Source organism: Oryctolagus cuniculus, chromosome 1, assembly GCF_964237555.1.
Source record: "Oryctolagus cuniculus chromosome 1, mOryCun1.1, whole genome shotgun sequence".
NCBI classification, from domain to species: Eukaryota; Metazoa; Chordata; class Mammalia; order Lagomorpha; family Leporidae; genus Oryctolagus; species Oryctolagus cuniculus.
Window position 1 is genome coordinate 50,457,993 of NC_091432.1, and position 9,837 is coordinate 50,467,829.

A 9,837-nucleotide genomic window follows, 5' to 3' on the forward strand; every position below is an offset into this window, starting at 1 on the left:
CAGGCTTGCTCTCCTCTGTAAATGTGTGTCAGGTGTCTGCCTGTTTGCTGTGCCAGCCCACAAAGGGAAAGTTGCCTGGTTCAGGCCTCAATGATAATGCAAAAATAACAAGGCAGGTGTGTAGTTTCATCCCTGGGGTCTCTCACTTCCTCTTCTCTGCCCCAGTCCCTCCTCTCCTTGGCAGGCATGCGTGAGGACTCAGAGCCATTCCTTCATCCGTGGTCCTGGTCCCTGCCACAGGGCTCCTCCCTTGCAGTGTAACTACTGCTCCTGCAGCCCGCTGTATCTACTGTTCACCACCTCCTTGGCTTCCCTCTTAAGTCACTGCCACAAAGTTAGAGGGTGAGCTTCAGGCCAGGGGCCTGAGATCTTGCCATCTGCCTGGGAGCTGCTTCTCCTCCCTGGCTGACTGCTAAGGCCAGCTGCCACTTTTATTCACTCCCCGAGTGAATGCAAGTAAGTCGCTTGACCTCTGTGATTCTCAGAAACTGCGTCCATAAATCTGAGACGACACTTGACAGATGCACCAACAACCGTAGCCTCCGGAAGACAGTAGTGAATCATGAATGCTTGTTCCTTTGCCTTACCTTTTATAAGGAAAAGAAAGACTTGAAGGTTTACGAGGAGGGTTGGTTCCCACCTCTGTCTGGACAACAGGCCATCCTCAGTCTGCATTGGAGGGGGTGAGGGAGAATCTAGACCAGGCCAGCAGGTACATATACCTGTATGGGACCAGATTCGATTGGTGCAGAAAATGAGGCTGGCAGTGTTTTGTGACCAGGCAAAGGGACCTTGGAGAGATGAACTAGTGTTCATAAGGGTTTAGCACAATTTGAATCTTTGTATCTTTCAGTGATCCCAAATGTGACCTTGGGCAAGGTAAAATGGAGAAAATAAATCCCATGGCCAAGGTCAGGCAGCTGGGCAGGGTGGAGCCAGGAACTGGACTCGGCAGTAGCAGAAGTTCGGGGTTTTCCTAGCACACCACTCTGCCTTTCTTCAGAGTCTCTCAGGAACAATTGGTGCTGCGTGCCCCAGGGCTGACAAACAGCCAAGAACCGCTTCTGCTCTGCCCAGCCAGTGACTATCTGAAGGAATGCTCCAGATTTTTTAAATATATGTATTTGGAAGCAGAGGCACAAATGATGGAAGTCAGGATGTGCTCCCCAGGCTGTGTGTGCATTTGGCTATGATAATCAGTTGTACACACACATCAGCGCCATGACTGCCGCCGTCCACACACCGTTCCAGCTTGGGAAGTCAGGAGAAGCCTGGGCAGCCCCGGAAACATCAGCAAGGCTGGGGGAGGATGCAGCATGCAGGTAATCGAGAGGTGATTGTACAGGGATCACCGCCTCCATTTAGGTGTCAATTGTGTAATTTCCAGCTGTTCCTCCGCTCAACAGCTGGAGTTCAATATGCTCAGGGCTTATCTGCAGGCCCCCAGCCAGGGAGCTCAGTATTAAACTGGCTTCCAGGATCTGGGAAAAGCAGCTACTATTGCAGCAAACCACAGAGGAGAGGCCCCTTTTTTCCATCCACTTAAGCAATGAAGGCTCTTTGGGAACAATATTGGTGCTGCCTAAAAGTAGTTGATCTAAGGCAAAATGGAGCCAATGAGGGAATGCCCTAAGACAAAGATGCAAAGCGTACTAATCCCTTGGCACAGATGATTTCATTCTGTTCAATATTATTATTATTATTATTATTTCCATTTTCTACAAAAGAAGTTAAATAGTTTTTTCTATGTCAAACAAGACCTAGTTTACAGAGCTGATTGTTGAAGGCAAATCTGTTTGATGCTAGCATCTGAGTTATGTATCCCTGGTAACCAAAAGCAGTTCCTGGTCAGGACTCTGCTCTAATTTGGAAAAGCACTGCCCATCTGACCAGATTCCATCACTCAGAAAGTGAACCTAAGTGGACCAGGAGAGGAAGGAGGAGCCCCATGAAGCAGAGGTCCCAGAGGGCTGTGAGGGGCTTGGCTTGGCCTCATGCGGGAGCCTTGGCTGGACACCAAGAATGTACCCCCTGTGATGATAGCATCATCATCAGAGTAATCTGGAAGTAGAACATAGTGGCTTTCATCTTGCATCTCACCTTTGATTCATATTTCACTCTCTTTGTCCCTTTCCACAAAACCAAGCTGCACACTTTTCTCTCTTCTCCCATCCCTGATTATCTGGGGATAGTAAATACGTTGCCCCTCTGTGCGCACATGAGCCTATGGCAGGTGTTACTAATTAATCGTTAACAGTTTTTCCCAGAAAGTCCAGGAGCTGTCTTCGATTTCTTCCTAAACAAACTCTAGGGATTTTCTTTTTTTTATGATTTATTTATTTGAAAGTCAGAGTTACTGAGAGAGAGGGAGAGACATACACACACAGAGAGGAAGAGAGAAAGAGAGAGAGAAAGAGAATCTTCCATTCTCTGGTTCACTCCTCAAGTGGCCACAGTGTCCAGGGCTGAGGCAGTATGAAGCCAGGAACCAGGAGCTTCATCCGGGTTTCCCACATGGGTGGCAGGGGCCCAAGTCTTCTGCTGCTCTCCCAGGTACAATAGCAGGGAGCTGGACTGTGAGTGGAGCAGCCAAGACACAAACTGGTGCCATATGGGATGTTGGTGTCGCAGGTGGAGGCTTTACCAGCTATGCCACAATACCAGCCACAGGATTTACTTTTATAAGTTGTTGGCTTGTGAGCTGAAACCTAAAGGAATACCAGGCATATTCATTTACTTGTTCATTCACCAAATGTTTGCAAGGGTCCTACTTTGTTGTGGGTGCTGTGTTAATCACTAGGAACTCAGCAGCGAGTGAACAGAAATGCATATTCTTCAAACATATATGCAAGTGTCATTAAACAGTCAACTCAAGTTAAACGTGGTGAAACGGGAACCCAGAAAGTAGAAGAACTTGACCTTGGATCCCTGAATATAAGGCAGGCAAGGAGGGCTAATCTTTCTGGACTTAGGAAAACGGGCAAGGTTGTAAGCAATAAAAGAGATGGGCTTGGCCATGAAGCTTTGAGTTCATTCCTCAAGGAAGGTAAATCTGCCTGGTGGGCTAGAAGTGGACATAAGGCCATTTGGTTCCACTGATGGCTCTGCCACTAATTTGGTGAGCTCTTAGACCTGTCTGGGCCTCGCCTCGCTTTAGTTCATTGAACTGTCACTGAACTGTCACCATGGGCCTACCAGGGATGAAGCATTTAGAACACAGAATTGAAAGGATGCTCACAGTGAGAAGAGTGGTGGACTGGTGGCATAAATACGTTCTCAATCTCACATTTCTGTTCTGTACAAGAAGGTTGGATTAGCTGATATGTAAGGGCACTGTTTTTTTAAGATTTATTTATTTGAAAGTCAGAGTTAAACAGAGAGAGAAGGAGAGGCAGAGAGAGAGAGGCCTTCCATCCATGGTTCAATCCCCAGTTGGCTGCAATGGTCAGAGCTGTGCTGATCCAAAGCCAGGAGCCAGGAGTGTCTTCCTGGTCTCCCACATGGATGCAGGGGGCCAAGCACTAGAGCCATCTTCCACTGCTTTCCCAGGCCATAGCAGAGAGCTGGATCAGAACTGGAACAGCCAAGACTTGAGCCAGCACCCATATGGAATGCGGGCACTGCAGGCGGTGGCTTTACCCTCAATGCCACAGTGCCAGCCCCTGTAGTCACTTTGAACTTACATTTGGAGAAGCCATCTTGGGAACACAATTCCCCAGCATCAACCAGAGAACCAAGTCATTTTATATCCTAATGTGGCATTGCTGGATTGGGAAGGCTTGGTGGCCAGAGACTGCTTGCACAAGGTTAATTCAACCCCTAATCTCCATCTCTCACAACATTTCTCAGTATTCCAAGTACAGAGGAATTTGCTCAGTTTTGTCATAATCCTTGAGCCTATGATCTCTTGCTGGCCCACGCAGCATGTTACAGGGTCAAGCTGCTTGGATAGGTGGGAGAATGCAGGATCAGTGTATCCTTCTTGTCCTTTTCCCAAACCCCAGGACACCTGTGGGTCACCTATAGATGCTCCAACCCCTCCAAATCATGCCAGAAAGGGACACTGGTTCAAGTCCCAGCTGCCCCACTTCCAATCCAGCTCCCTACTAATATGCCTGGGAAAGCAGTGGAGGATGGCCTAAGTGTTTGGGCTCCTGCACTCATATGGGAGCCCCAGAAGTTGTTCTGGGATTCTGGCTTTGACCTGGCACAGTCCCAGTTGTTGCAGCCATTTGGGGAGTGAACCAGTGGATGGAGGATCTATCTCTGTAACTCTGCCTTTCAAATAAATAAATAAATCTTAAAAAAAAAAAGAAAAAGAAGATGTTGCCTTCATACTCTTCTGCCCCAGCTCAGAAAGATGTTTTCATCCCAGTGTGACTTGTGACTCCCTTCTCTGTATTCCCCTTGTTGCACACAGCATGCTGGTGTCTGCTGAAGTTTTATGTGATCCAACAAGGGCAAAAGTGGACCACTGTAAAAATTAGAAATGATAGCCGGCACCGTGGCTCACTAGGCTAATCCTCCGCCTAGCGGCGCCGGCACACCGGGTTCTAGTCCCGGTCGGGGCGCCGGATTCTGTCCCGGTTGCCCCTCTTCCAGGCCAGCCCTCTGCTGTGGCCAGGGAGTGCAGTGGAGGATGGCCCAGGTGCTTGGGCCCTGCACCCCATGGGAGACCAGGAAAAGCACCTGGCTCCTGGCTCCTGCCATCGGATCAGCGCGGTGCGCCGGCCGCAGCGCGCCAGCCGCGGCGGCCATTGGAGGGTGAACCAACGGCAAAGGAAGAGCTTTCTCTCTGTCTCTCTCTCTCACTGTCCACTCTGCCTGTCAAAAAAAAAAAAAAATTAGAAATGATTTTAATTTGTAGCATGGGAGGGCAACCACTGTGGAATAATACTAGCAACCGTGTTGTTCTCAATAATAATAATATCTGCTACGTGCTTGGAAGCTACAGGAGGCGGGAGCTCTCCTAGAAGCTTTCCACAGGTGAAAAGTGCTAGTCTTGTTGTTGAAAGTAGTACGTTATTGTTTGCACGATTGAGTTCAATGTGCACTTGCCACAGGTGTTCTCTCTGCTGGGATTCACATCTTCTGAAATCGTTGCCATTATTTACTTTACGAAAATGATGACATTGAGGCTCCAACAGGCCAAGTCACTTTCCCCAAATTACCCAGCCGGGGCTCGCCAGGTAGGACTACCCCGGAGGGACGCTGTCGCCAAGGCGCGTGCGCTGTTCAGATCTGGACACGTGATCAGAGGGGGTGGGAAGCAGAGGGGCATGCGAGTCAGAGACTCTGGATGGGAGATCGCCGCAGTGGCCATCTCCCAGGTTGGCAGAGAGGAACGCAGGAGCCACGTGTCACGCATCCAGCTTGGCACAGGGAAGCGACGGCTTCCTCCCCACACACGTGGCTAAGACACCCGAGTGGAATGTCCAGATCCTTTCTTTACTGAGTGATACGGCAATACTTCTACGCCAGCTTTGATGGGGCTTCGTTTTCAGTGGCTGTAGAAAAACCCCCCTTAGCCTTTTGCCTCAGTTAATCTCACATGTTGAGCATTGCGGCAGAGGTTACCATTCTACATGAATGAAAAATAAAAAGACTAATAGTGAGGCGGCAACCCCCCTGGCCCAACTTTTTAATACTGTAAGCTTTCTGTCTGAAAGATGTCATTTCTTTCAACGGCTTCAACTTTCTTCAAGGCAGAAAACCATCGAAGCTGCAGCGTAGCTGAACATCTGTCTTATCATGTGGGCAGATATTGGGATTAAATTAACTAGAAATGAATAGAATGATGTATGACAGGGTGCAGATGTCCCAGGCACAGTGTGATAATTTCATTGCAAAACTCTGTAATGAATTCCATACATTATGGAAGTACAAATGTACCACTTTAGGTAATTGTGATGAAAAGGTATAATGTGCAGTGCATAAACAGAGTGCGAGCCCAGCGGCATTTCTCCTCTGCTATTTCTCTTTAGTCATTTCAGAATGACTTTATTTGGCTTAATGTAAGCCTATTATTCTTATTAGAGCCTTACTTTTTTGGTTGGCCCCTCCAGCATTGATTGCCTGGTTGGGATAAGAAATATATGGAATAGAGGAATAGAATTTGGGTAGGTCACAGCGTTGGGCCTCCTGGAGAGTGAGCGTTGGAGGAAGCATTTAAAAACATATTTTATTGTGAGAATTTCAGAGCAGGGATTTCTCTGTCTCCCCTCCCGCTGCCCTCCCCTCAGTGGGCCAAGGAGATTGTTTCAGCATCCCCTTGCTAATGTGGGCACAGGGTGTGGGGTTGTACAATGGGGAAGACGTAGTCTTAAAGCCAGGACACAGAGGTTCTTCCTTGACTGTGCTCTTGAGTGCTTTGTGATCCTGTGTGAGTCACTTCACCTCTCTGAGCTGCTGTTTCCTCACTTAGAAAACACAGCTGCTACTTCCGTATCCTGGTGTTGCCATGGGCAACTGAGGGAGCTGGGACAGGTCCGGGAGGACAGGGACTGTGTCCGTCCTGTTTACTGTTTTATCCACAGCACCTAGCAAACTGATCACACAGAGCAGGTAACTTATAGGTCCCTTATTTTTAAGATTTTATTTATTTATTTGAGAGGTAGAGTTACAGACAGTGAGGGAGAGACAGAGAGAGAGAGGTCTTCCATCCGCTGGTTCACTCCCCAAATGGCCGCAACAGCCAGAGCCGTGCTGATCCAAAGCCAGGAACCAGGAGCTTCTTCTGGATCTCCCAGATGGATGCAGGGGCCCAAGCGCTTGAGCCATCTTCAGCTGCTTTCCGAGGCCATAGCAGAGAGCGGGGTCAGAAGTGGAGCAGCCAGAACTTGAACCAGCATCCAAATAGGATGCCAGCATCACAGGAAGTGGCTTTACCTGCTACGCCACAGCACCGGCCCCGATTTACAGTTCTTAATGCGTAAGTCAAATAAACGTACATTGGGCAAAGTGCACAGCAAAGAGCCTGGCACATAGGAGCTGTGTAGCTAATAATTCTGGAATTGCAGCTGGTTTGAAGGAGCTCACCTGCAGAGGCATTCAGTTTGCTTGTTGGTAACACGGTCACGACTGAGCAGCCCGCGGCACAATCAGAGTCACTGGTCAACCCCCAGAGAAGGTCTGTGGCTGTGCCAGTGTCCAGCAGAGGCACAGCCAGAGCTGCTTCCTGATGGCCAGGCTCAGCCTGCCGCTTTGCTGTGTAGGCTCCCTGGCTGGGATCAATGGCCCGACTGGTTCAGGCGTGCAGCGGAGGCCTGTCCTCTGCGGAGGAACAGCGTGCCTTCGCTGGCTTGTTTTCTACCCAGCAACGAGAGGACGGACGCCCCATGCAGTGCATGGCTGGCCCGCAGTCCTGCTTGCCAAGTGAGTGCGATTCCCATGGCCACAGCTGGGGCCAGCCCGTGCCCTGTTTTTCTCTCGATCCCACCGCTCGGTTCGCGCAGCTCCTCTCTTCTCCTTTAAGTCTCCTCTCCACCAATTATTGGGCGGGGTGACATCAGTGGAAAATGTGAGGAGATGGCAGCAGAGCCGAAACCTTAGCCTTCCTGGGGCAGCCAGAAAAGCCTGTTTTTAATGCTCTGATTGGTCCTTGATTTCCCCAGCCTGTTTGTACCATGTCATGCTTTCGGCACAGTTGAAACAGGATGCCTGGGGTGATCCGAGGGCGCTGAGGGCCTGGGTCCTCCTGCCCACTGGACAGAGGCTTCGCTGTGTGGTCTTTTTCTGAGCCAGGAACACTGTGGAACCAGCCCGGAGAAGTGCCGTGGACAACCCACGTGGCGGGGCAGCGGTGGGCCTGGGTTTGGTCCCACCTCATCCTCCTTGTTTTGCTGGGAGCTCCTTGCCCGTCTCCTCCCCCTGGAAGCTTCCGGGCTGCCTGCAGGGTCTGGATTGTCTTGGCCGCTTTGACGGCTTTGAAAGAAGCATTGAAGGTGCTAGTCTTATGCTGCTTATCAAATTTGAGCAAAAAAATGTTGACATCCCATTTTCCCAAGTGCTAGCTCAGCTCTTTTGTGTTCGGCTGCAAGAGAGGAACCAGCTGTGTGTGTCTAGCAGGGGAGAAAAACTCCACTGTGACTTCCCGGCCCGCCCTTTTCACCTGGTCCTGCCCGACCCAGGGGCACGGCGGGGCCGGCGGGTGGCGCCGAGGCCTCTGCGCCCCTGATGGCGCAGCCTGGTGGAAGCCTGGCAGAGGCCACCCAGTCATCGCTCCTGCTGCTGCCATGGCTTCAACCCTCACGGGAACGACAAAACACTGCCGCCGAGAAGTTGCAGCTCCGAATGGGGAGAGAGCTCCTCATTTGCTCACAATGAAAGACATATTTGGGATCATCTGGTCTTGCAAGCAGATGCCCAGTTTATCTCACTTTAAATCAACTCTTTCTGACTGGACCCTTTCCTGGATGAATTAATTGAGCGTGGCTAACACCAAAATGCTCTGGCGATTACGGAGCTCGGCAGAGGGGCGCTGTGGCAAGGCAGTCAGCTTGCGAGGAGGGTGGCGAGTTGTTTACTTCTGTTCTCCTAACAGAAGGAACAGGCAGGCTCAGCCCACTGGAAATAATTTTGAATAATCTCACTCTATTACTCGAAGCGAAATTGAGTCTGCTCAAGCTACTCTAGTGATCCGACATTTCAGCGAAACGGGGAAACTAATATCCAATTCATGCAGCATAAAATAAGTGACATAAGGAAAAGCAGGATGAAATCTGGAAGTTTTTAGTTTTCAATTTGTGCGGCTTGTCTTCTATTACCGGATCAACTCACTAATGCGGCTCGCATAGAGGCGCGGGGGAGGGGCCTTCATTAAGTTGCTGGTCATTAGTGGTAGTGGGCGTGTGCGTGTGTGTGTGTGCGTGTCTGCTGGCTATTGATGCCCGACATATCCCTGGTATCCATCACCCTGCAGAATCAAAACTGCAGAGAATTTCTCTAAGAAATGGAAGTTGAGCCCTGACTTACCAGCCGGAGCCTTCCTGGCCGAGGGGGGCAGCTGGCCTGGAATTCCGACTCGACCCTTTCGAAAATGCTCGCAGTGTGAGGGAGGGGGCTCATTAGCTCCCCTCACCCAGCAGCCCTGACAAGGTCTGGGTTTCCAGGAACAGGCTGTCTGCCTAGGGAGCCGAGCCAGGAGGAAGCCTCAGCCTCGTAACTCTCTCCTCCACCACGGCCCTCACGCCCTACCAATCGCAAGGTAATTGGTTCTGGCTCCAAATCTCTGTTGTCTCCTTTCCCTCTGAAGGTGCTCGTCCCACTCTTTCTCGTGATCCTAGCTGCTCTTTCGCCTCCCTGTGTATCCATGCTTTAAGCCACCCTCTTTCTGATTGTTCAGTCATCCTAGGCAGAGCTCTGATGTGTTTATTACTCTCTGCTCAAAAGCACTCAGTGGCTCCCTGGTGCCCAGTGACTAAAATCCAAATCCCATCATGCAAAACTCCACAGTTGGATCTCAGGCTTCCTTTGTCACTGGCCGCCCACATTCTTCTTCACTTATCCAGAGCATCAGTGAAGTGGAAGGAATTGTGATTTTTTTTTTTTTTTTTTTTTGCACATGCTGCAGTTTTGTATCTCTGTGTGGGCTCACACAGGTTCCTCTGCCTGCAGTGGCCTATCCATCTCTGAGTGTCCAGATCCTACTCAGCCTTCAGGATCTAGGCCAGATGCTTCCTCTTCCAGGAAGGCTTCCTTGAACCTCTCGGTGAAAGGCATGCCATCCTCCCCAGGCCCATTGTTGCCATAGCACAGGGCAGTGCATCAGGTCAGAAATGAAGTGCATGGACAAAGGGGTCAAATGTCTAAATGAGAGTTGTAGCTGTGGGGCCATGT

At 50.2% G+C, this 9,837-nt stretch overlaps 1 long non-coding RNA gene across 1 annotated transcript; it reads right to left on the reverse strand.

Annotated features, from left to right (window-relative positions):
• Positions 1–6,580: 6,580 nt before the first annotated feature.
• LOC138847043 (uncharacterized) lies at positions 6,581–7,487 on the reverse strand. The gene is made up of 2 exons (XR_011384659.1): positions 7,039–7,487; positions 6,581–6,786 (listed from the first exon to the last, which is right to left on the reverse strand). It is a non-coding gene; the product is annotated as an uncharacterized lncRNA (long non-coding RNA).
• Between the last annotated feature and the right edge of the window lie 2,350 nt (positions 7,488–9,837).